This window comes from Rattus norvegicus, chromosome 7 (assembly GCF_021556685.1).
Source record: "Rattus norvegicus strain SHRSP/BbbUtx chromosome 7, alternate assembly SHRSP_T2T, whole genome shotgun sequence".
Taxonomy (NCBI): domain Eukaryota; kingdom Metazoa; phylum Chordata; class Mammalia; order Rodentia; family Muridae; genus Rattus; species Rattus norvegicus.
In genome coordinates this window covers 134,345,093-134,368,526 of record NC_141540.1, presented here as the reverse complement: position 1 = coordinate 134,368,526, position 23,434 = coordinate 134,345,093, and the positions used below count along the sequence as shown (strand labels likewise).

The following is a 23,434-nucleotide window of genomic DNA, read 5'->3' as shown; positions in this document are numbered from 1 at the left end:
GCTGACTCAGCCCTGAGATCCGGAAGGAAACGCAGAGGTCACCCTCCCTGCTCCTTCCCACTAATCTGAGCCCACTTCCTTCATCCAGACCATCTTTGCCCCTCCAGGCGCCAGCTCTAGAGCCAAACTAAAGACTGGGAGAGGGAACTGCTGAAGACGCCAAGGTTCAAGGTCCTCACATACAGGTGCCTGACTCCCTCCACATTCCTGACTGTGTCCTGCGTGCCTAATAGAAGGGAGGGTGGGAGGAGATGAAAACAGGGCGGGGCTGCCCTCCACTCTCTCTTCTGCAGTGAAGAAATATTTCACCCCAGCCAAGTTCCTGTACAAATGTGCTGGCTTCCTTTCCTATTCTTCAACGTGAAGAGCTCCCTGCCCGTGTCTCCTGCCCACTGTGAGATGGGGCTGGGGAAGTGAGGAGGCCAACAAGCAAATGCCGTGTCATAGGGAGCAAACTGCCGTGTCATAGGTACCAGACTGCTGTGTCATAGGTATCAGAGTGCTGTGTCATAGGTATCAGACTGCTGTGTCATAGGGAGCAAACTGCCGTGTCATGGGTATCAGACTGCTGTGTCATAGGGAGCAAACTGCCGTGTCATTATCCATACATTGCTCTTCCTGAAGGATGAATGTCTACAATCCTTATTACTTTGGTGACTTTTCTAGCTGTAGTTCCAGCTCTGAGTTGTTCTTAACTCCCTCTTTCCTTTCTCCTTTGAGATTTAAGGGTTCCCATGTGACCACGAGGATCTGAAGGAACATAACCCAGGTCCTCAGCAGATTCTCCTGCCGTCCGTACCATGAAACTGCATCTGACTCACTGCCGTGCAACTAGCAAGCAAACTGCAGTCCCTTCAATGCCGGAAAGCAAACACGGAAAGCAAACACGGTGGGGTTTGAGTCTTTGGAATCCACAGCCAGCAAAACAGGTCACGGGTCAGCAAAGAGCAGTAAGCACAGACTTGAGCAGTGTCAGATTGGAGAATACTGCATTGTCTCCATTGGACCTGTTCTGGGTCTACTCACTAGTTAAAAACAGCACCTCAAGGGGTTGGGGATTTAGTTCAATGGTAGAGCGCTTGCCTAGGAAGCGCAAGGCCCTGGGTTCGGTCCCCAGCTCCGAAAAAAAGAAAAAAAAAAAAAAAAACAGCACCTCAGGGCCCACACGGTAGATTTTGCTGGTAAATGAAATTACTATTTCAAGGGCAAGAGTATGGTATTCTTTCAAGCAAAGCAACTCGGGGAATGGGGGTTGGGGGGAGACTGTGTATATGGAATGGTCCTCGTGTGTGTGTGTGTGTGTGTGTGTGTGTGTGTGTGTGTGTGCGTGTGTGTGCACGCGCGCACGTGCTTTACCTGGGGTGTGGAGGATTTCTGGGGGCGGGGCACACAGGACACGCTGTGTTCCTGCGTGTGTACTGTGTATCCATATGAACCCCAGAGGTTGACATCTGGCATCTCCTTCCGTCGTCGCTCTCCACCTATTTTAAGACAAGGTTTCTCTCTGACTTTGTAGTATTTGCAGTTTCTGAGGTAATGGAGCAAGTTTACGGGTTGGCCAGCCCCCAGGATCTGCCTGTCTTCAAGCCTAGCTGTTGGATTGCAAGTACACCACGAAACCCACCTCCATGTAGCTGCTGGGGATTTGAATTCATGTCCTAATGGGCACAGAGCAATAATCTACTCACAAACAGTCAGCATCGTAACAGGGTGCTGCGCTATGGCTGTTCGCTCTGTGTCCCTGAGCATAATCAAAAGGAGGTCGGTCAGTTGTTTAAAGTGGCTTTTTAAAAGTCTTTTATAAAATCAACTTAAATACAAGGTGAGGTGGGAACAGGACCCAGGATTGGGGGGGGGGGGGTGGGCAGTGAGAGGTGATGGAGTCACGTGACGAATCCTGGGAATCAGACTCCAGAGACCAGCACCGGGGTGCAGAGCTGAGGTTTGTTGCACAGTGAATAAGCTTACATGCAGTGTTTGAGCCAATCCCAAGCCCCCAAATCCTCAGCCAATCGTATCTCACCACACCATCACAGTATCCAATGAAAGCCCTGCCTGATGAGGTTACTCAAAAGGATCGGTGAAGAGGGTGGCACATCCTCACTTGTGAGGACTTCTGTAGACAGAGGAGGCAGCCACCCTGGCCTCCATTCCTTTCCGATATCTTACAGTGTTCCGGGAGCCATCTTAGATCTAATGTCCTGTACCGGACTCTTCCAGGAGTCGAAGGAGACCGTGTCACCTCACTCCCCATCCCACTTTTTCCTTCACAAGGTTACCTCAGGACCCCACTACATGGTGACATTTAAGGAAGAAGAGGAAAGGTCTTATAAGACAGAATTTGAATTATTAACAAGCTTACTTCACCTGTCTTACTGTTCGGTACAATTATAAGGGCTCTAGTGCTTACATTATACATATTAGAGGAGCAACGCAATTAAACGCAGCTCATTCCTGGCACTGGAGGTCTCACCTGGTGACAGACGGTGGGTGGAGCATCGTCTCACCCTGTTGTTTGGTGGCTCCATTTAGATTCCCTTTGTATACATATATGTCTTTAGGAAGCTTCTGCAACAGTTCGTTTCATATGACCCCCCCTCCGTAGCCTTTACTGTTAGCTGTCCCTCCCGTGCTGCCTCCCTCACACTCTCTTGTGTCCTCCTCCGTTTTATCCTCCCTCTCCAGCAGAGCTCTCCTGTATGTCTATAACTATATATTCTATTTCCCCTTCCATATCCTCCATGCTGCCCTAGTCCCTTAATACCTCACCTCTGCAGTTACAGGACTTGTAGAATGCTTATCGAAGGCTTGAAAGTTGACATCCACACACGAGAAAATGCATACAGTATTTGTCTTTTGGAGTCTGGGTTACCTCAGTTAGGACGACGTTTTTTCTAGCTCTATCCATTTACCTGAAATTGTCGTACTTTTGGTTTTTAACAGTTGGATAACATCGTACTGTGTGAATGTACCCTTACCATTTCACCAGGTGATGGACATGTAGGCTGTTTCCAGTTTCTGTTGATTTTGAGTAGAGCAGCAATGAATGCAGATGAACAAACATCTCTGTAGTAGAGCGTAGTCCTTTGGACATATGCTCAAGAGATGTGGCTGGATCTCTGTTTTTATGACAATGCCATGCTTTATTAATATAGCCTTATAGTACAAATTGAAATCTGGGATGATGCCGCCAGAAGTTCTCTTTCATTCGTGATTGGTTTAGCTGTTCTGGATGTGTGTCTGTGTGTGTGTATGTGTCTGTCTGTGTGTGTGTTTGTGTCTCTGTGTATGTTTGTGTCTCTGTGTGTGTATGTGTCTGTCTGTGTGTGCGTTGGTGTCTATGTGTGTGTGTTTGTGTCTCAGTGTGTGTGTGCATGTGTGTGTGCATGTGTGTGTGTCTGTGTGTGTGTATGTGTCTGTCTGTGTGTGTGTTGGTGTCTGTCTGTGTGTGCGTTGGTGTCTATGTGTATGTGTTTGTGTCTCAGTGTGTGTGTGCATGTGTGTGTGCATGTGTGTGTGTCTGTGTGTGTGTATGTGTCTGTCTGTGTGTGTGTTGGTGTCTATGTGTGTGTCTGTATGTGTATCTGTGTGTGTGTGTGTCCTTATAATACTGAAAATGTTTTTTTCAATTTCTGTGAAGAACTATGTTGGATATTTTATGGATATTTTATTGAATCTGTAGATTATTTTGCTAGGATGGCCATTTTCACAATATTAATCCTACTGTTCCATAAGCATGGGAGACCTTTCTGTCTTCTTGTGTCTTTGACAACTTTTTACAATAAATTATATTACATATTTAAAATAATATGTTTATATTGTTAATATATTAATAATCTTTATTATTAATTATTTAATATGTAAGTCTTCCATTTGCTTTGTTTCTTATTCCAAGATAGTTGGTTTCTTTTGTTTTGTTTTGCTGTCAGAGACTAATGTGGAAAGTATTGTTTCCCTGGTTTCTTTCTCGGTCTGCTCTATTATTTGTTTATAAAACGGCAATTGATTTTTGCACATTAATTCTTTATCCTTCCACTTTGCTGAAAGTGTTTATCAGCTGTAGAAATTCCCTGGTAGAGTTCTTCCTTCAGTTCTTTATGTATAAAATCTTATAATTGGCAAATAAAGATACTTTGACTTCTTCCATTCTCATTTGATGTGCCTTGATCCCGTGTCTTATTGCTCTAGCTAAGACTCCAAGTACTATAATGAATGAGTATGGAGAGTGTGGGCATCCCTGACTTCTTGACTTAAGCAGACATACTTTGAGTTCCTTTCCAGGTTGATAGTGGTTGTAGATTTGCTATAAAATTGCCCTTTTTGTATGGAGGTATGTCTCCTGTAATCCTTGTCTGTCCAGGACATTTCTCATGAAGGATGTTGGATTTTTATCAGAGGACATTTCTGCACCTAATGATATGATCATGTGGTTTTTGTCCTTCAGTCTGTTTATGTGTCAGACTGCATTTATCTATTCACATACACTGAATCATCCATGCTTCCCTGGGGTAAAGCCTACGTGATCGTGGTGGGTAGTCCTCTCACTGTGGTGTTGAATTTGGTCTTTGTGTGATTTAGCTATCAGGGTAATCGGGGACTCATTTTTTAAAAGTTGGAAATGTTCCTGTTTTGTGGAATAATTTGGTAAATATTGGCATTAAATTTTTCTGGAGTGTCTGGTAGAATTCTACAGTGAATCCTCCTGGCCCTGAGCTTTTGGAGGTTGGAGACTTAATTTTTGCTTCTATTTCCTTGGGGGTCATAAGTCAATTTCAATTGCTTATCTGATCTTGATTTAACTTTAGTAGGTCTTATCTATCAAGCAATCTATCCATTTCTTATAGGTTTTCTAGTTTGGTGTAGTACAGACTTTACTGAGTCCTCATGAGTTTCTGAATGTCCGTGGTGTCTGCTTTCTCCAATTTTTTTTAAAGATTTATTTATTTTTATTTGATGTGCACTGGTATTTTGCCTGCCTTGTGTCACAAAGGTTTGGGTATGTGTATTTTTCTTTTCATTCAGTTATAAAAAGGTTTTTAATTTCCTTCTTGATTTCTGTCTTGACCCAATTTTTTACTCAGTATTGAGTTGTTCCATTTCCATGAGTTTATATAGTTTCTGTTGTTGATCCAGCCTTAATCTATGCTGGTCAGTAGGACACACAGTATACTTCAATATTCTTTTATCTGTTGAGACTTGCTTGTGTCCAAATATGTGGTCAATTTGGAGAAAGATTCATGAGCTACTGAGAAGAGTGTATGCACTTTTTTTTTAAGAAATATGTTCTACTCTCATATATTACATCCATATCACAGTTCCCCTCCCACCTGTCCTCCCAGCCACTCTTCCTACCTCCCCTCTACCCCAGATTCACTCCCCCTCCATTTCCCTTCAGAAAAAAGCAGACCTCTCAAGGATATCAACTGAATACACCATAACAAGTTACAATAATACTAGGCATGAAACTTCACATCGATACTGGATGAGGCAACTCAGTAGGAGGGAAAGGGTCCCAAGACCAGGTAAAAGTGTCAGAGACAACCCCCCACTCCCACTGTCAGGAGTTCTACAAGAACACCAAGCTACATAACCACAACATACATGCAAAGGACCTAGGTCAGACCATACAGGATCAGTGGTTGTCACTGTAGTCTCTGTGAGCCCTGCTTAGTTGGCTCTGTGGGTCATATTCTTGTGGTGCCCTTGACCCCTCTGCCTTTTACAATCGTTCCTCTCCCTCTTCTGAGGGGCTTCTCAAGCTATGCCTAATGTTTGGCTGTGGTTCTCTGCATCTGATCCCATCAGTTGCTGAATGAAGTTTCTTAAAGCTTGGAAGAAATGTTCTGTAGATGTATGCAGGTCCATTTGACTTCTGACAACAATTAACTCCAACATTTCTGCTGAGTTTTTGCCCCCATAACCTATCTATTGGTGAGAGTAAGGTATCGAAGTCACATCGCTACGTGAGGATACATTCATAGCAGTATTTCACTCATGGACGTGGGTACCCTTATGTTTAATGCATAAACATTTAGAATAATGATTTCCTCTTTGATTTTTCCTTGAATTAATATGTAGTGTTCTTACCTATCTCCCCTGGTTAGTTTTAGTTTGAAGTCTATTTTGTCAAATATCTATACCTACTTTCCTCTTGGGTCCTTTTGCTTAGAATATCTTTTTCCATCCTTTTACCCTCATGCGATATCTATCCTTGGTGGTGAGGTGTGTTTCTTAGATGCAGCAGAAACAGATGGATCCTGGTCTCTAATCCAATCTGTCAAATTGTGCCTTTTGATTGGGAAATTGAGATTATTAATATTGAGAATTATCAATGAAAAGTGTTCCTGTTTATTTTTTTATTATGGTATTGATTTCCCCTTCTTTTGATTAAATGTTGTGAACTTATTTATTCTTTGTGTCTTCTTGTGTTTGGTTAAGTACTCCAGACTGGAATTTTCTTTCTAGCACCTTCTGTAGATCTTGATTGGTAGATGGATGATTTCTTAAATTTAGTTTTATTGTGGAATTTCTTTTCTTTCTTTATCAGTTGTTATTGATAGTTTTGCTGGGTATACTAGCCTGGGTTGGCAACTGTGATATCTCAGAACTTGTAAAACATCTGTCCAGGAGCTTCTGGCTTTCAGAGTCTGCATGAAGATGTCAGGTGATATTTTAATAGGCCCACCTTTATATGTGACTTGGTCTTTTCTCCTTTACAGCTTTTATCCTTTCTCTGTTTTGTATATTTATCATCGTCGTCATTGTCATCACCATCATCATCATCAGTCATGAGAAATTTATTTTCTAGTCCTGCCTATTCGGAATTCTGTATGCACCTTATACCTTTATGAGCACCTCCTTTTTCAGGTTGGGGAAATTTTCTCTTATGGTTTTGTTGAAAATCTTTTCTGTGCCTTTTGACCTGAGTGTCTTCTTTTTCCTCCATCCCTATTCTTCATAGATTTAGTCTTTTCAGCATGTCCCAGATTTCCTGGGTTTTGGGGGTTCTTGGGGGGTTTTTGTTTTTTAGATTTAACATTTTCTTTAACTGAAATATTAATTTCTTCTAACCTTGTCTTCAACCCTGAGATTCTCTCTCCCAGGTCTTGCCATCTGTTGATGAGGCTTACCTGTGAGGGTTTGACATCTTAAGTTCTTCACTTCCAGTTTTAGTTTTCTTTAGTGAGACAATTTCTTTGCTAAATTCTTGCATATCTTGAACTGGTTATTTTTTAATTGTTTGTTTGTGCTTTCATGAGCTTCCTTAAAGGACTTAATTATGTCATTTTTGGGTGCTTGAGCATATTCGTGATTGCCATCTTGAAATCCTTAGCATATGCTTCAGCTAGACTGGCCTGCTGCAGTGGAGTTGCTGGCTTCTGGTGGAGACATGTTACCTCAGCTGTTCATTCTTGTATTTTTGCTCCAGGATCTAGGTCTCTGGAGCTATATATTGGGGTGAGGGGATGTGTTTCTTGGTGTCAGTATCTGAATTGGTTTTGGGAGGTGGATGTTTCATTCTTTGGTTTTGTTGCCTTCTCTGAATCCTAGGCAAGTGTGGTGGGTGTGGGGTCCCTGGTAGACATTGCTTCTAAGTCTTAGAGCAGTGCACCCACTGGGGGTCCTTAGCTGACGAGAAAAAATGGCGATGAGCTAGGAGAAAAGGTTGAGAATGTCACTAGAACCCACTAGCTAAGTGGGTTCCTTATCAAGATGTAGAATCCCCAGGAATCCGCTATAAAATACTTTTAGTTGCTGTCTCTTCAAATATATCACCTATGGGCATTTACATAGTTAGCTGAGGGCTTCCCTTCTTTTATATAGTTTTGTAATCCTGCATTATTAGAGCCATAAGAGGATCTTATGATCCTCTGATCATAGAACTCTTATTATAAAAGCTTTCATGCGCGGCTCATGGAAATCTAATGTGAGTTAAGCCAATGTCTCATCCAGCCAAATACCCAACGCTCACCTGACATTAAGAATCTAATTTCTGAGCTAACAACGTAGAATGCTTTCTCAGTATGTGGGAGGCTCTAAGTTCAATTCCCGGTAGCAAAATAAAATAATATAAGAAGAATCGGTCTTGGTTTTGTCAGTTGGGTCTTGATAAAGCTGTGTAGAGGAGGAGTCCAGAAAAAACAAGTCCCCAAAAGTCTAGACAGGAAAGGAGGCTTGGCTTTTCATGCCCTTGTCTCTGCTGTTTTCCAGTTCTTAGGGCTCTCTCCCCAGATGACCAGATTGGTTCTGCAGCGACTGCAAGATCACTCTGTAGTTACTAGAAGAGAGAAAACAAACCCTCTGTACTAACAAAGAGAACACAGATCCCCCTCTCAACAATTCCAGCTGCCACCGTGACCAAAATGGCTTCCAGGCAAAGAAGAGAGTCTGGAGAGTAGCATTTGCAATTCCCAAGGTCAATTCCAACCTCCCAAGATGAGATCATTAATGTGGCATTGAGAAGAAATACACCCCAGTCCATCTCACAACTTTCCCACCATAGAGGTGTAGGAGCCTGAAGAACAGAGTCATATAAAATACAGCACAATAACTAGGAGTGATGAGTTTTGAATTTTCACCTTCTTTGTCTTTATGTAACTTGATTACGAGTCTGTATGACTAGTAATGGCTGCATGTGACCAATTATTTACAAAGTTAGAAAGTTAATAATGTACATCCATGAGCTTTCCTTTAAGTGAAGGAAATTAATTTCCAGTATTAATTCCAGACCAGTATGAACCAGCACACCCCCAGTTCCAGGAAATGCAAAAGCATGGTTTTACCGGAGGTGGGGACACAGGGCATTTTCAGTTCTGTGTCTGTATCCAAAGGGATTCAATGCTCTGACTGGTCATGTGCTTCTGGAAGGAGTCAGGTAGCCAATGCACAGTCTGACACTGGGAAGCTAATGAGTGGTTCTGAGAGAGAAAATGAGAGAGCAAGGTGGTTGGGCCAGGGACGTTCTAATTCTCAAAACCTATGAAGGAGAGCTAAGTAGCACGGCCGTAGAGTTTATTGTACACTTGGAGAAGATGGTGCTCAATTATTTTCCCAGTATCACAGATACACAGAACTCTATCTATGAGAAATCAAAGGCCCGGGCATGGTAATTGGCTGGCTCAGAGTCCCACACATGCAGCAAGCGTCAGAGGCAGGAAACAGAGCAGATCTTTGCAATGAACTAGTCAGCCATATCTAATTAGGAGAAACACAGAATTCGGAGCATAATTTGAGAAGGCAAACAAACACCTCACTTTGCCGTGCATCTGAAGAATTTAAACCTTTGTGAGGTAGTTTCAGGAAATAATCACACATGTCCACAATAGTCTCCCGTTAGGAGTATTCATTCCAGAGTCGTCAACAGAAGCTTGGAGATAATTTAGATGTACACTGATAGACAAATAATTAAATAATATATTTCATTTATTCTGCCATGATATATAATTTGCCCTAATATACCTCCTGAAGAGAAAAAAAATTAAGTCTGAAATGAAGGGTTTTTTTTTAAATGTTCTTTAAATTATATAAACGGGTGTATTTTCTTTGTACATAGCTACGGGTTTCATGAAGATAATGTCTTTTAAACATACCAAGTACTTCGACTCTTCATCCCTTCTCCCTTAAGCCTCCCCCTAGCCTCCTCCTCCAAGGTCTTCCTTCTGCATTCATATGCATTGTGTATGAATAGACACATAAAATCTAGGATCCTATTTTTTATAGGGAAAAAGAAACGTATCTGCAAAGACAGAGCATAATAAAACATTAATTCGTTCATCTCTACAATGAACAAGAATTGACTTTGTGCCTTTTCACGATTATTATTTTTTGGTTTTTTTTTTAAGATTATTTAAATGTCCAATCTGCTAACTACAAGAACTGAGCTCTCCCTGCCGTTGGTGTTAGCATTCTTCTTGTCACCTGGGCAGTGCTCACCCTGTTTTAATCTGTGGAGAGCATTTATGCGGGGGATTGATCCACCTTGTGGCAATAGAAAAGGGGAGGTACTAGATCGGGAGAGGGGCGTGCCACGGTTATTAACTCCGAGTGGTGTTAACCCTTTCAAACTTGTTCTGTTTTGAAAAAGCTACCTGCTCCAGAAAACTGCTGTAAAACAGCAGAAATGGTTGTCAACTCCGACCTTCTCCAGGAATCCTCCGCTTTCACACAGCTAGAACAAATTCAGAGCCAGTGGCTTTTGAGTCTCACCCCGAACGCGGTGCTGAAAAGCCAGAAGACCCGGGTTTGAAATGTATGGGACTGGAGGAAATTGAGAAAACAAAATGATGTAAGGGGATATGGAACGGGGAGGGGAACTGTATAGGAAATCAATTTCTTTCGCTTAAAGGAAAGCTCACGGTTGTACGTCTTTAAATATACATCTTTTGCAAACCACAGTGGGCTTAGACGGTCCAGATTCGCCAAATTGAAGACAAACGATTACCAAATCAATGCGCATGTGCAAGAGCACCCCCAACCCCCTAACCAGGTAGAAATTGCCAACTCTAAAAAATGCTTTTATTAAGCAAGGAAAAGAGAAATAAGACATAACCATAGCCCTTTATAGATGTTGGATCCAAAGCCCGAGTGTCAATGTTAAAAGTACTGCTTTGGAAAGAAAGCTTAACTTAGAATCGGAAGGTGCAAACTTTGGCCCTGACTCTACCATCTACAGGCACTGGGGTGTGGTGGGGGTATGAGTTAATACCACTATGTCCAGTATTTCATTCTATAGATCCAAATAACATGCCCAACCAGCATAACTCAAATAAATGCAAACTTCCTGAATGAAGAAATGTTGTCTTTTGGCTGGTCATTGCTCTGTCTCCAGAGTCCAGGACAGTGCCTTGTCCGTAGCTGGCCCTTGCTCAATGTTTGTTAAATGAGTCTGTGAAAGCACCTCTCACAGGTTAAGCCCTTAATGACAAGCAATGTGTTACCACCCGCTTGTAAAACAGGGGTGAGTATTAAAGGCGCTGTGCTGTGTTCCCAGGAGTCGCTTCTATCCTACTTGCTTTGGCTTTAACCGTAGACTAACCCTTGCTCATGATCGACATAGATCCCAAGAAACAACATTGCTGGGAACCTCCTGAAGCCAACTTACATGAAGAGATTGTCTCAGAGAGAAGTCGCTTCCATAAGTCACCCTTGTTACTAGACTGTTGTCTCCTCCTTGAGTGGAAAGCAAGGGACTAGGGTAGGAAATGGCAAGCAGTGTCCCTTCTCAAATACTCCTGATCATCAGTCAGACAGCAGCATCTACAGTCCTAGGGGCTCTCAGCCCTCAGCTGCCATTGGCTTAGCATCCATCCTGAGGACCACATTCCTTGGCGAGAATCCTGCCTGTTTCCTGCATCAGTACCTAACTGTGGATATGATGATGAAGAAGACACTTCACATTTTACAGAGAGAACCAGACTCTCTGTCTGAAAAGCAGCTACTCCAGGATGCAGGGGATTGCCCGTGACTGGGTCACACAAAGCCTGTAACATAATCCTTCAGAAGCCGTGTGAAAAGAAATGTTTAGGAAAGACTTTCTTTTCTTTAATTAAATATGTTATTTAATACTCAAGCAGTTATATGGTGTTTTGGAGTCAAGCCCCACCCCCAACTTCTCCTCTACCCACACAACTTCAACTTAATACGATATCTCTCCCTCTCCCTCTCCCTCTTTCTTCCTCCCTCCCCCCCCTCTCCAATTTAATATCCACTGAGTCTACTTACTGCCACTTGTGTGTACTTCAGTGTGGGGCTATCTGCTAGAGTATGGGTAGCCTCTCAGAGCTCAAAACACTGAGAAGAGTCGCTCAACCTCTCCCAGTAGCCACCAACTGTCCTCGGGAGGTGAGATTTCACGAGCCCCTATGCAATCCATGCTAGGATTTTTTTTGTCTGACTTGATCTTATGCAAGTCCTGTGCATGTAGCCTCAGCCATTGTGAACTCGTATGAACAGCTGGCCTGTGGTGTCCTGAAAATGCTCTTTGGCTACAAGTATCCCCTCCCTCTGATTTGTATCCTCTTTCTGCATCCTCTTCCATGGTGACTCCTGGGCCTATTATGGGATGCAACTAGACATAGATGTCCCATATAGAGCTGAAGCAGTTCATGGTATCTAATTTTCTGCACACTGACCAGCTGCTGGCTTCCGTATTAATCACTCTCCACTGCAAAAAGAAGCTTCTCTGATAAGGATCGAAAGCTGCCCTGCTCCGTGGGTATAAATATAAGACCATAAGGGGCAGCTTTTGCTATGTCCATTTAGCAGAGTAATATTACTAGGTACTCTGGTAGGACTTGTGACATAGCCATCCGTGGGGTTTGGGACCCCGTGAATGATACCAGGCATGGGTTCCTTCTCATGAATGAGTTTTAGATCCAATCAGAAAGTGATCGGTTACTCCCGTAATGATTATGCCACTATCATGCCAGTGGCCATATAGGAGGCCAGTTGTTATTACAGCTCACAGGGTCTACAACTGGATAATACTGGTGATAATGTTTCTCCTGAGAACCTTACAGCACTGTGAAAGCTAACCAGTAAGAATGAATTTTCCAGGTCGGTAACCCCTTTACTTCTCCATTTAGGAATGTGGTATCTTCAAGAACAGGGCCTGTGGTGGTTTCAATGAGAGTGTTCCCATGAGCTCATACTTTAATACTTGGTTTCTAATTGGTGAAACAGTTTGAGAAGGATTAGGAGGTGTGGCCTTGTCGGAGGAGTTGTTGCTGAGGACTTTGGGATTTCAACAGGCTCGAGCCATTCCCAGTGTGCCTCTCTCTCTCTCTCTCTCTCTCTCTCTCTCTCTCTCTCTCTCTCTCTCTCTCTCTGATGTGAGCTCTTGGCTACTGCTCCAGCACCATGCCTGCCCCCTTCCATAATGGTCATGAACCCTAACACTCTGAAACCAATAAGCCCCAAATGGAACCGTTCTTCCATAAGGAGTCTTAGTCTTGGTGTCCAATCATAGCAATAGAAAAGTCACTAAGACAGGGTCTTACCATCAAGTCCTGGAGGGTAAGCAACAGCAAAGGCAGCAGCCTGCAGTGTTTGGAGATCTGTAGGGTATCACTGACCAACAACTCAAAAATATATAATTTATACCAACAGTCGGCTTTTCACTTAATAGCTAACGGTGTCTAGGGAAGGTGTTGCCTCCCCCCGCCTTTATAGGGTATCACAATTTAAATCTTGTAATAAGTGTATGGGTGTGTGTATATATGTTAGGAAGCCTCCCCAGTAGCAGAATGTTCAAAGGTGTGTCTTTAGCGTTGGTTACCTTCCAGAGAAATGCTTGCTATCTGGTTAGCATGAGGAACACAAAGCTGCCCTTCGACCGTGGGAAAGCAGATCTGTGCATGGAGGTGACAGCCCCAGAGATGGTCATCACAATACCAAGAAAGGTAGCGATGGGCTGGGTGCAGGAGAATGTCAGTGTGTAAGTACAGAAGAGTAGACAGAGTTGATGGCCGACCCTCCCTCCAAAGAGAGGCAGACCAGGCAGTCCTCTGCTGTATATGTGTCAGGGGAGTGTGTTTCTATTTTCAATCCTTGCCTTTCTACCTGGAGAGCCAACCAGCTCTGTCCAACTCATTGCTTTACTGGACAGAGATAGATGTTGCCTGATTCTAGGGTCGCTAACAAAAAAACATTATATTTTTACGTAAATGAAAGAAGGAGGGTGGGAAGAATGGAGAAGTGGGGAGGACGGTGAAGGAATTCTGAAGGAATTCTGAACCAAAGTGAGCAATCATAATAATGTCAGACAATAGGAGTTTTCGACTTCTGTGTTTTGAAAGGCAGTTACTAAAAATTGTCATGCTCTCTTCAGATAATTGGGTCTTTGTCACCTACAATGATTACGGCGGAGAAAGGGGGAAATGTTAAAATCAAATTCTCCCACTCTGTGTCCTGAAGAAACTTCATTTGTAACTGTTTCAGAGGCATTCAGAAAAAAAGGCATTCTTTTCCCTTCTGACACATACAACTGTCTTGTGCATCTTTCGCGTGTACCCTGACTTTGACGGATAATTAAGCACGAGCAGGGAGGGAACTCACCCAAGTGACAAGCTGCTTTTACAATACCTGGAAAGCTTCTCTCGTCTCAGAAGTTCCCTTCCTCAGTTTCCCTCCTTGTTGACACCTTCAGGTGCTAACTGGAGTTCCTGCCCAGGGCGCAGCTCTTAAGAGTCATGGTCTCAGATTTCCAAGCAGGAGGAGAACAAGTTGCACCCCCTTCTAAGCCCAGTGCAGCAGGCACCCAATAAAACCTCCTATAAAGTGGAGAGCCAGGAATGGCTGGGAGACCCAGCTGCGTGACAACCAGGAAGGAAAAGAAGGTCTGACTGGTCCGCCTTGCTGGCATGCTGTAATCTTTTATCAGCACTATGTTTCATTTATTCTTAACTTTCTGGAGATGACAGCCCAAATTTACTCAATATAGATGGAATGCATTTGGCAAGCCTTCTAGAGAAAAAAAAGAGAGAGAGAAAGAGAGAGAGGCCAGCTTCAGAATGAATTTACTTTATTTAATGGGAGCATTTGAAGGGGAAAATGGAAGCCCATTGGCTAAACTTCAGGCTGCCTTATTCCAATGTAGACCTGGGTTCCACAGGGGATGTCATTTCTAACCACCATTGGCAGGAGGAAACAGCCAAGCAAGATGTGAAAATAACAAGTACTTACACTGATAGCTACAAGAAGAGAGCTGGAGAATGAACTAGGATCTCACCCAAAGCGATCTCCAATGAGGCACTCTGAGGCCGGCCTCACATTCCAAACTGGGATGGTTTTCAAGACTCAGCCAACCTTTTCAAGACATAGGTCTTGGAAGGCTTGGGGGATGGGGGGGATCATACTGTAAAACACAGAGCCTCACCTATCTTAACCAATGTGCTATGGATTAAATTTTCTCCCAGAAATGTCCTGTAACTAAGGAGTCTATGATGACTCATTCTACCTAAATGGACTGTGCACGGCCCAAAAGCACATAATGTCTGAGACACACTCTTGTCTTTGACAAGAGTCAAAGCTGCAGGAGAGACCACAGGTGACAGTGTCTGTTACCACTGCCTCAGGCATGAACTCTAGACAGGTAATGACATATGTATTACAGTGACCAAGGGCAGCCGTCAGTCTGTCCATACGTCCATTTCGGTGAGACTTGTTTTAAGTGGCTATAATTCGAGAAGGAACAACATGCCTGAAATCAGCAATCTTTACCTCCCGTTTTACCTCAGTCTCTCTATTGACCACTCTCTACCAGGTAGAAGGGTGAACTGCTATTTTCCTGCTCTTCAAAAACTGTCAGACGGAAACCCAGACACTGATTTAGTGGTTTTTATTTTCAATTTACATTTAAGTAAAAAATGATGGGAGTATTCTTCCCCACAAGAAGTTAAATAAATGAGCCTTGTTCAATGATGGGTAACAAAACACAAAAACTGTAGACGAATTCCAAATTATACCTCAGCTTTACTTTCACGGATGTGTGGAGACTTTAAGGAATGGCTAAGCAAAGGTATATAATGACAAGGAAAACTATATGCAAAGAAATAAGAATTCGACTAGAGAGAGGATTTCTATATTGGACCTAGCTAGTCCATTCCCAATTCTGAACTTTTGCTCAGAGCCAGTGCGGCCCTCTCCTCAGAAAGTCAAAATCTAGCCGTTGATTGCATGGGATCGAGTCACAGCCCCTGTAAACTCCACAATACTATGATGCGGATTCTATTCAAAGTCCCAAATGGAGTTTGAGAGACCCCTAGGTCATACCGGCCAGCGCCTCACCATCACGGCATAGTCTGAGTGGGCTCAGCTGCTCAGAGAAGCATGGAGCTCTGTGAGAAAAGGCGGAGAGATGGTCAGTGTCCCAGGGTTGTCTTATGAAGCGAAAATCGAATTACTATTTGGTATGCATTTTAAGCAGCATTTTGCATATATTAGCTTATAGGCATGGGTGCTGTCGGGATCATTCTCCTTTCATGTAGTTGAGAAACTTAAAGAGAAAAAAAAACCCAGACCACATAAGGTCAATGGATTAGGTAGACGCAGAAATCAAACACTCGGAAGCTCAAAGCCCCGCTTGCTAACGCCTTTCATTCTCCCATCGCCCGCTGTGGAACAAAGCCTCAAAGGCTCTGTGCCTATGAAAACCTGGGCAGTCCCAGGAGACCTGGCAGGGTTGGGGGATGTGGCATCTGAACACATTGTCCCTGGCTGGAGCTTGGGGGCAGAGCTGGGAAGCAGGGGCGGTGATAAGGACTTTAAATATCAGGGTGATATAGTTGGAACCAACCTTAGTGCAGAAGAGGAAGGCAGAGTCGAGGCACGAAGTTAGCAGATGCTATCTCAAGACGGAGGCTGGTACGAAGGGAAGGACGCGGATGGTAAGACCTTTCACGGGGACCAAGTGCTGACTCTGTTGGGAAAAGGAGGGGGTCAAGGAAGCCTGGAGATTAATCTGTGCAAGGGCTGAAAAACAAATGGGCCACTGGCATTTGCCCACTTGTTGTTCTGCTGCCTCAGTTTTCACAGTGCCTAAGAGACTTCACGCACGGTCACCCAGACTTCCATTCAAGACCCGGGCCTCAGCACGACCACTGCTGTTTCTGTGCTCTTGTCTGCAGTAATAATGCCAATCACTCTGAGGACGCCGATGGCACCCTTTAGTGTTGTGCTGACTACTTTTATGTCAACCTGACACCAGCTAGAGTCATGTGAAAGGAGAGAATCTCACTTGAGGAAATGCCTCTGTGAGATCCAGCTGCAGAGCAGTTTCTCAATCAGTGATCAATGGGGGAGGGCCCCGCCCATTGTGGGTGGTGCCATCCCTGGGCTGGTGGTTCTGGGTTCTATTAAGAGAGCAAGCTGAGGGGCTGGGGATTTAGCTCAGTGGTAGAGCACTTACCTAGGAAGCGCAAGGCCCTGGGTTCGGGGGGAAAAAAAAGAACCAAAAAAAAAAAAGAGAGAGAGCAAGCTGAGCAAGTCAGGGGAAGCAAGCCAGTAAATAACGTCCCTCCATGGCCTCTGCATCAGCTCCTGCCTCCAGGATCCTGCTCTGATTAAGTTCCTGGACTGTTACTTAGAAGTGTGAGTGAAATAAACCCTTTCCTCTCCAAGTTGCTTTTGTTTATGGAGTTTCATGACAGCAATAGAAACCCGAGTTATGACTGGCTTCTATCCCGCAACCAGTCAGATTCTCTGTGAGAAGGGCTTTGTCTCCTACTGCCTGATTCTATACAGGATGACTAGATCCAGGACACAGTGGATGCTCAGTAAACATCTGACTGACTCCACAGTGTGGTTAAGCCCAATGTGCACACGTTGCAGGTAATAGAACCAGAGGGGAGTTTAAGAGTGCAGTGCAGTGGCTGCTGCAAAGCTTCTTCCCCTCTAACTAGCAGAAGGCAACCATGTCTAAAGAGCGGTGTAAGAGGAAGAGTCCGGCCAGCTCTGCTCACACACTGGAGTAAATGGGGACATTTTCTAGGAAGGATTTTTAGAGAGCATTTGGAGACCACATACCCAGCCCGACTGCTTCATTTTTCAATCGAGGAGATCAAGGCCCACAGGGGTTCCATAATTTCTCCAAACTCACTATCCAAAACCGCTTTCCCATGAACGCCGCTCCATATGAATGTCATGTCTGCACATTATCTGTCCGCTACCTGTCAGGGTGAAGCTTCTGCTTCTCGAAGGAAGAGTTTTGTTTGCGTTGCACTGACTCCAGACTCTAGGCGAATGGAGTGTCTTGCATATTACAAATTGTGTCTCTTGGTGAGGAATTCCACTTCTTACCGTTCAGTTCTAATAAATAAACCTTGGCACACTATGAGTTTCCTGCCTTCTCTATGCATGTCCACCCCAAGCTTTCAATGTTAGCCTCCTCATCTCTTCCTGAAGCGCAGTGCTTTCTTCCCCTCCCCCGACTCCCACCCCATCTCCAGTCCTCCCTCCTCTACCCCAGTTGTGCTCCACATGCTCCACGTCTGTTAAAAATGCCCTGCCACCCACCACAGGCTCTAAATACATAACACAGCTCTGAGTGTGTACATGGAGCCACACACACACACACACACACACACACACACACACACTCACCCAGGCCTCATTGCAATAGGATTTTCTATGAAAACTTGGCAATCCAAGCCATTCACTTGGCATTCCTCCTCCTCTTCCTCCTCCTCCCCTTCCTCCTCCTCTTTTTCTTCCTTTTCCTCCTCTTCCTCCTCTTCCTCCTCCTTTTCCTTCTCTTCCTCCTCCCCCTCCTCCTCCTCCTCTCCCTCCTCCTCTTCTTCCTTCTCTTCTTTCATTTCTGAGCTCTGCTGCCAGGTGTGACTAATTTGACACTTCACTCTTTTCCCTGGTTCCTGCGGATGACAGAGTGGGTGGGATCATAGAAAACAGTGGTATGTTATTATGAAAAATTCCCCACTCGAAACCTAGCCATCTGGCAAAATGTGTAACAAGGGGAAACCAATGCAGGAAGGGAAAGCCCATGAGACCTTCAGTAGTTTCAGGTAGAGAAAGAAGATGAAAACCAGGAAGGGATCTGTTTGAGCCAGTGGCCAGTTAACGCAGAACGTACGTGAAATGGAGCAGTTGAGATTGGGAAAAGAAACCTGTATCCAGGCTCTGTGCAGAACTCTGAGAGTCCAGGCCTCCAGGAAAAAAAAAAAAAAAACAGTGCCAAGGAAAACTTGAAGGAGGAAAGCTTTTTAATAGTATCTATTGAGGATACAGTTTGTGCCTCTGTCTGATAAGTATGAATAATATGTAACTACCTTGTTCTTCTTAGGTAGAGTTGCCATGTGAAAGATGTGCAAGGTAGAAATAAGGATACATGGGCAAAACACCATAAGACAAGGGCTGGAGGGATGGCTCAGAGGTTAAGAGCACTGGCTGCTCATCCAGAGGTCCCTGGTTCAATACCCAGTACCCACATGGCTGCTCACAACTGTCTGCAACTCCAGTTTCAGGGGATCCGACGCCTTCACACAGACGCACATGCAGTGAAACACCGACACACATGAAAATAAAATGAAATAAATAAATAAAAGAAATCATTTAAAAAGCACCTTATGGTAATAAGTAAAATACTAGAGTCATCTCCTGTTACACTTGTGTGCCCAAGAGGGATTCTCTCCTCGTGCAGCCTGGCATCCAACACCGAGTCAAGATATGCTTTATGAGAAGCAGACATGGCCGGCTCCCCCCAACCCCCCGCCCCCCGCCAAACTTGGCTCGGACAAACTGCAAGTTGTTTTGTAATAATGAAAATACAAGAATATTTGTGTTTGAAACATAATGGTGTCTGAGCAAGTCGCACCATAAGTGGCATATAAATTATCTGTGTCAGAACAGGGAAGGGAAATGGTGATTTTCGGAGCAACTTTTAAAGTCCCCCCTTCTGTCTTTGGTATGCAAAACAATGGTGATATACACACTTCAAAACACCCCAAGTCCTATATCAGAGATAAATGATCTCTGGCTCCCACCAAGAGTCCATGTCCTGGGAAAGGATCTGATTTCATCTGCCCGAGAGGACCAGGCTCTAAGTGAAACTTCCAGTGCGACTCATGATCTCTTAAAAGCTGATTCTAGGAGACAGTGACAGCATCAGCAAGCAGGAAGGTCAGAAACAGAAGGTTATCTTCAGCTGCATAGCAAGTCCAAGGCTAGCCCAGGACTACAAGAGACACTGTCTCAAAACACTCACATAGCTCATGACTTTCCCGGCTGTGGCCATAACATGTTCACCATCTGTTAGGCTCAGCTCTGAACTCTGTTTGTCTCGTACACCATAAACATCCCAGAAATGAAAAAGAAAAGCTCCAGTTTCCCAACATGATGAACCGTTTGTATACACTGTCTCCTCTTCTGTATGTTTTCCCCACTTGCAGCCACATCTGGAGATACGAAGCTGGAAGTGGTCTTTCCATTAAAAGCCACTGACTTGCTCTGGTAACGAAGACGGGAAGATGGACGACTTTATCACAAAGCCAGGATGGGAACATAGAGGGTGAGGGTCTGTTCATTACAACTCTCCCACCTCCTTAGCACAGTGCTGTTTGGTCCATACATGAGTATAAAAAGGCTACCCCAGGGCTCCTAAGTTCGAATATTATGTTTTTTAAAGAGATACAGAATCCCCTTCCAAACCTAAGGAGAGAATTCTAATGGGCCCAAATGCACCTCCTTAATGTACAGGGAGTATAGGGTCCTCCTATTCCTTCTGAGCTGCTGGGAGCCAACCATGATAAGCAAAGCATTCTGGGTGATGAGTGGCTGGTGACCCACTGGGAAGACAGGTTAATAGTGACTCCTCTGTGACTGAACCAGAAACTCTAAGTGGGAGTAGGTGGGATCACAAGCAAAACGCTAGCATCATGTTAGCCTAGAGAGGGAGAGGGAGAGAGAGAGAGAGAGAGAGAGAGAGAGAGAGAGAGAGAGAGAGCGCAGCGTGACAGCGTGACCTTGGAAACTGCTCTTTCTACCTGTTTTGGAAGCCAACCCTGCCGAATTACATCTCTTAAAGTAAGGGCCCTTAAGCTCTTGTTCTCTGTCCATTTTCTTTGCAAACTTTCTGGGGCTTTGGATTGTGTAGTGGGAAGAGGAGGCTCGGCTGACCAGGCTGCAGGAAAGCCTGTGTCATCGGCGGAATCAGCGTCACCACAATCTGCTTCCTTGGCTGTTGCTCTTTCTGCCTAAAGCAAGGAACGGTTTAAGCCCAGGCTCTCAGGGGAAAGACAGATCCTCTCCTTAACAGCTCCCAGACTTGGAGTCCAGCGCCCTGGGTGTTGTAAAGTTCCCGTGTGTCTGTTACATATCATCACAGCCACCGTGTCTCCTAAATATAAACGGTATGTTTGAGAAAATGAAGCGTCGTTGCAGAAGTGAACCGAGCATGATGAACCGCTCAAAGCAGGAAGCCCGTATTAGCAGGGCTGGGAGAGCATCCCAGCCTTGGGCCCAAGGGCCAGAGCTCAGCTGGAAAGCAGTGAAACCGGAGTAGAACGCTGTTTTGAAGAATGAGAGGCCTCGGGGTGTCTCTAGGCACCAACACAAAGGCTCTGAGCACGCATTTAACATACATGAAACATAGTTCCGTCCTAGAATATTCCTAATCTAAAATTAGAGCCCCAAACACAGAAAAGTCAGCAGCCAGCAAGAAACGTTTGGATTTAGCTCTGAACGAGTTTGCCAGGTCTCCCACATAAACCACAGCCCACTCCCGGGACTCTGGAACACGGATGTGTCACTTTCTCCCCATCTGTCCCAGAACACTCGTCCTCTATGAAAACAGGGCAATAGGAACACAGTCCCTCCCTCTCTTCTCCGCCTCCAGTCTCCACTTACAGGCAACCGGAGAGAAGAGAGGGATTATGGGAATGGGATAAGCATGAGCTCACTGTACGCATGATATGCGTGGTGTTACTGACTTCAACACCAGAGCAGAAGCGTACAAATGACAAGCTAGGTCATCCGGTAATGCAAAACACACATTCAGTGTGTGCACTCCCTGTGGAGGGAGATGAGCTTCATGAGTTGACTGGAATTCTTGCCAAAGAATTTTCCAAAGACCATTTATCTCCAAACCTTTGAGCTCTTAGCGGTTGTCATCCTCATCCTCCTTGGTAGAGTTTATGGCCATGAAATTTAAGACTGCTCTTTAAGAACCACCCTTCCTTCCATCAGTCGCCCATTCATTTATCAATACTTTGGGTAATTCAGGTCCCCAGCACTATAAATGTAGAAGGTAAAGTGACTGCTAACACAATCTCAAGTCTTATACAATGGCATAACTTAAGATTGTATCATATACCTCTCAGTGAATCTGTTATGTGGTTGATTTTAATCTAAGAAAAATATCAAATTGCTTTCTGTAAAGAACAAAAGATCCGCAGTTACCTAGATAATTTCATTCACAACGATAATATTTATGGCACGAGTGTTTTTTTTTTTTAAAAAGGAACTTGGTGATTGTCTGGTAACTTACGCTGCTTACGTAAGCCAATGATCAAATTTCTTTACTCAGGGAAAGTCTTCTGAGGTATCAGCAGGAATCCATGGAGCCAATGTATCCCTGCCCTGTGGACCCTGCAGGGTGGCGGGAAAGACGGACAGTAGTGGTGAGTGTAAATGGTGGTAAAGGTTATGATGCCCCCAGAGTGAAATGTCGGCTGTGATTCTCCTCTTGAAGAGTAGTCCTGAGGCCAAAAGGAGACTGAAACGGTTTACCTCTAAGCTAAACACCTCATTTGAGTTTCCGGGTGGAGGAATTGAAGAATGGTAACGCAGAAGAGAGCTAAGAAGTTGGTCGCTGCCTTGCAACACTGTTGCTATGTGTAAATTACTTCTCATATCTGAGAGACTGATGGGATTAAAGGAAGGAACTATGCTAAGAGGGCAGATACTCCTGCGGCTGTTTGAATATGCTTGGACTAAGGAGTGGCACTATTAGGAGGTATGGTATTGTTGGAGCAGATGTGCTCTTGCTGGAGTAGCTGTGGCCATGTAGGAAGTATGTCACTGCAGGGGTAGACTTTCAGACCCTCCTCTTAACCACAAGGGAGATAGTCTTCTAGGGGCCTTCAGATGAAGATGTAGAACTCTCAGTTCCTCCTGACCATGCCTGCCTAGTCACTGACATGTTCCTGCCTTGATGATAATGAATTGAACCTCTGAACCTATAAGCCAGCCCCAATTAAATGTTGTCCTTATAAGAGTTGCCTTGGTCATGGTGTCTGCTCACAGCAGTAAAACAACTAAGACAACTTGTTACTGTATAAAGTCTAGCAGCTACAGAACACAGCGCTCTACTACAATCACCAAATCCTTGGAGGGTCTTGATTGACAGTTGCTGGATCCCAGCATCTGCTACAGTGCTGGGAACCAAGTAGACTGTGAAGGTTTGTATATGCTTGGCCCAGGGAGTGGCACTATTAAGAGGCATGGCCTTGTTGGAGTATGTGTGTGTGAGTGTGAGCTTAAGACCCTCATCGTAGCTGCCTGGAAGTCATTATTCTGCTAGCAGCCTTCAGGTGAAGATGTAGAACTCTCAGCTCCTCCTGAACATGCCTGCCTAGATTCTGCCATGTTTCTACCTTGATGATAATGGATTGAACCTCTGAACCTGTAAGCCAGCCCCAATTAAATGTTGTCCTTATAAGACTTGCCTTGGTCATGGTGTCTGCTCACAGCAGTAAAACCCTAACTAAGACATAGACCGTCCAAAAGTATTTGATAAATGAATGAAAGACTAAAGGAAAGGAGAATGGGAGTTCTTAGATAAAGAGCACATTTGAATTTCAGGAACTCAGACTAGTAATGTGCTGCTCCACCTCCTGCCTTGAGATTTTGACACCCAGAGCTGCACTGAATACACAATCAGGGCTCTGTCACATTTCCCTCCCTGGTAAAACCAGCGTCAGAA

The 23,434-nt window shown here is 44.4% G+C and overlaps 1 long non-coding RNA gene across 1 annotated transcript; it reads left to right on the top strand.

The window, feature by feature from the left end:
- The first annotated feature begins 16,291 nt into the window (after positions 1-16,291).
- On the top strand, positions 16,292-23,168 carry LOC148004942 (uncharacterized). Its single transcript, XR_015626177.1, has 3 exons — positions 16,292-16,385; positions 19,902-20,020; positions 22,037-23,168. It is a non-coding gene; the product is annotated as an uncharacterized LOC148004942 (long non-coding RNA).
- Positions 23,169-23,434: the final 266 nt, after the last annotated feature.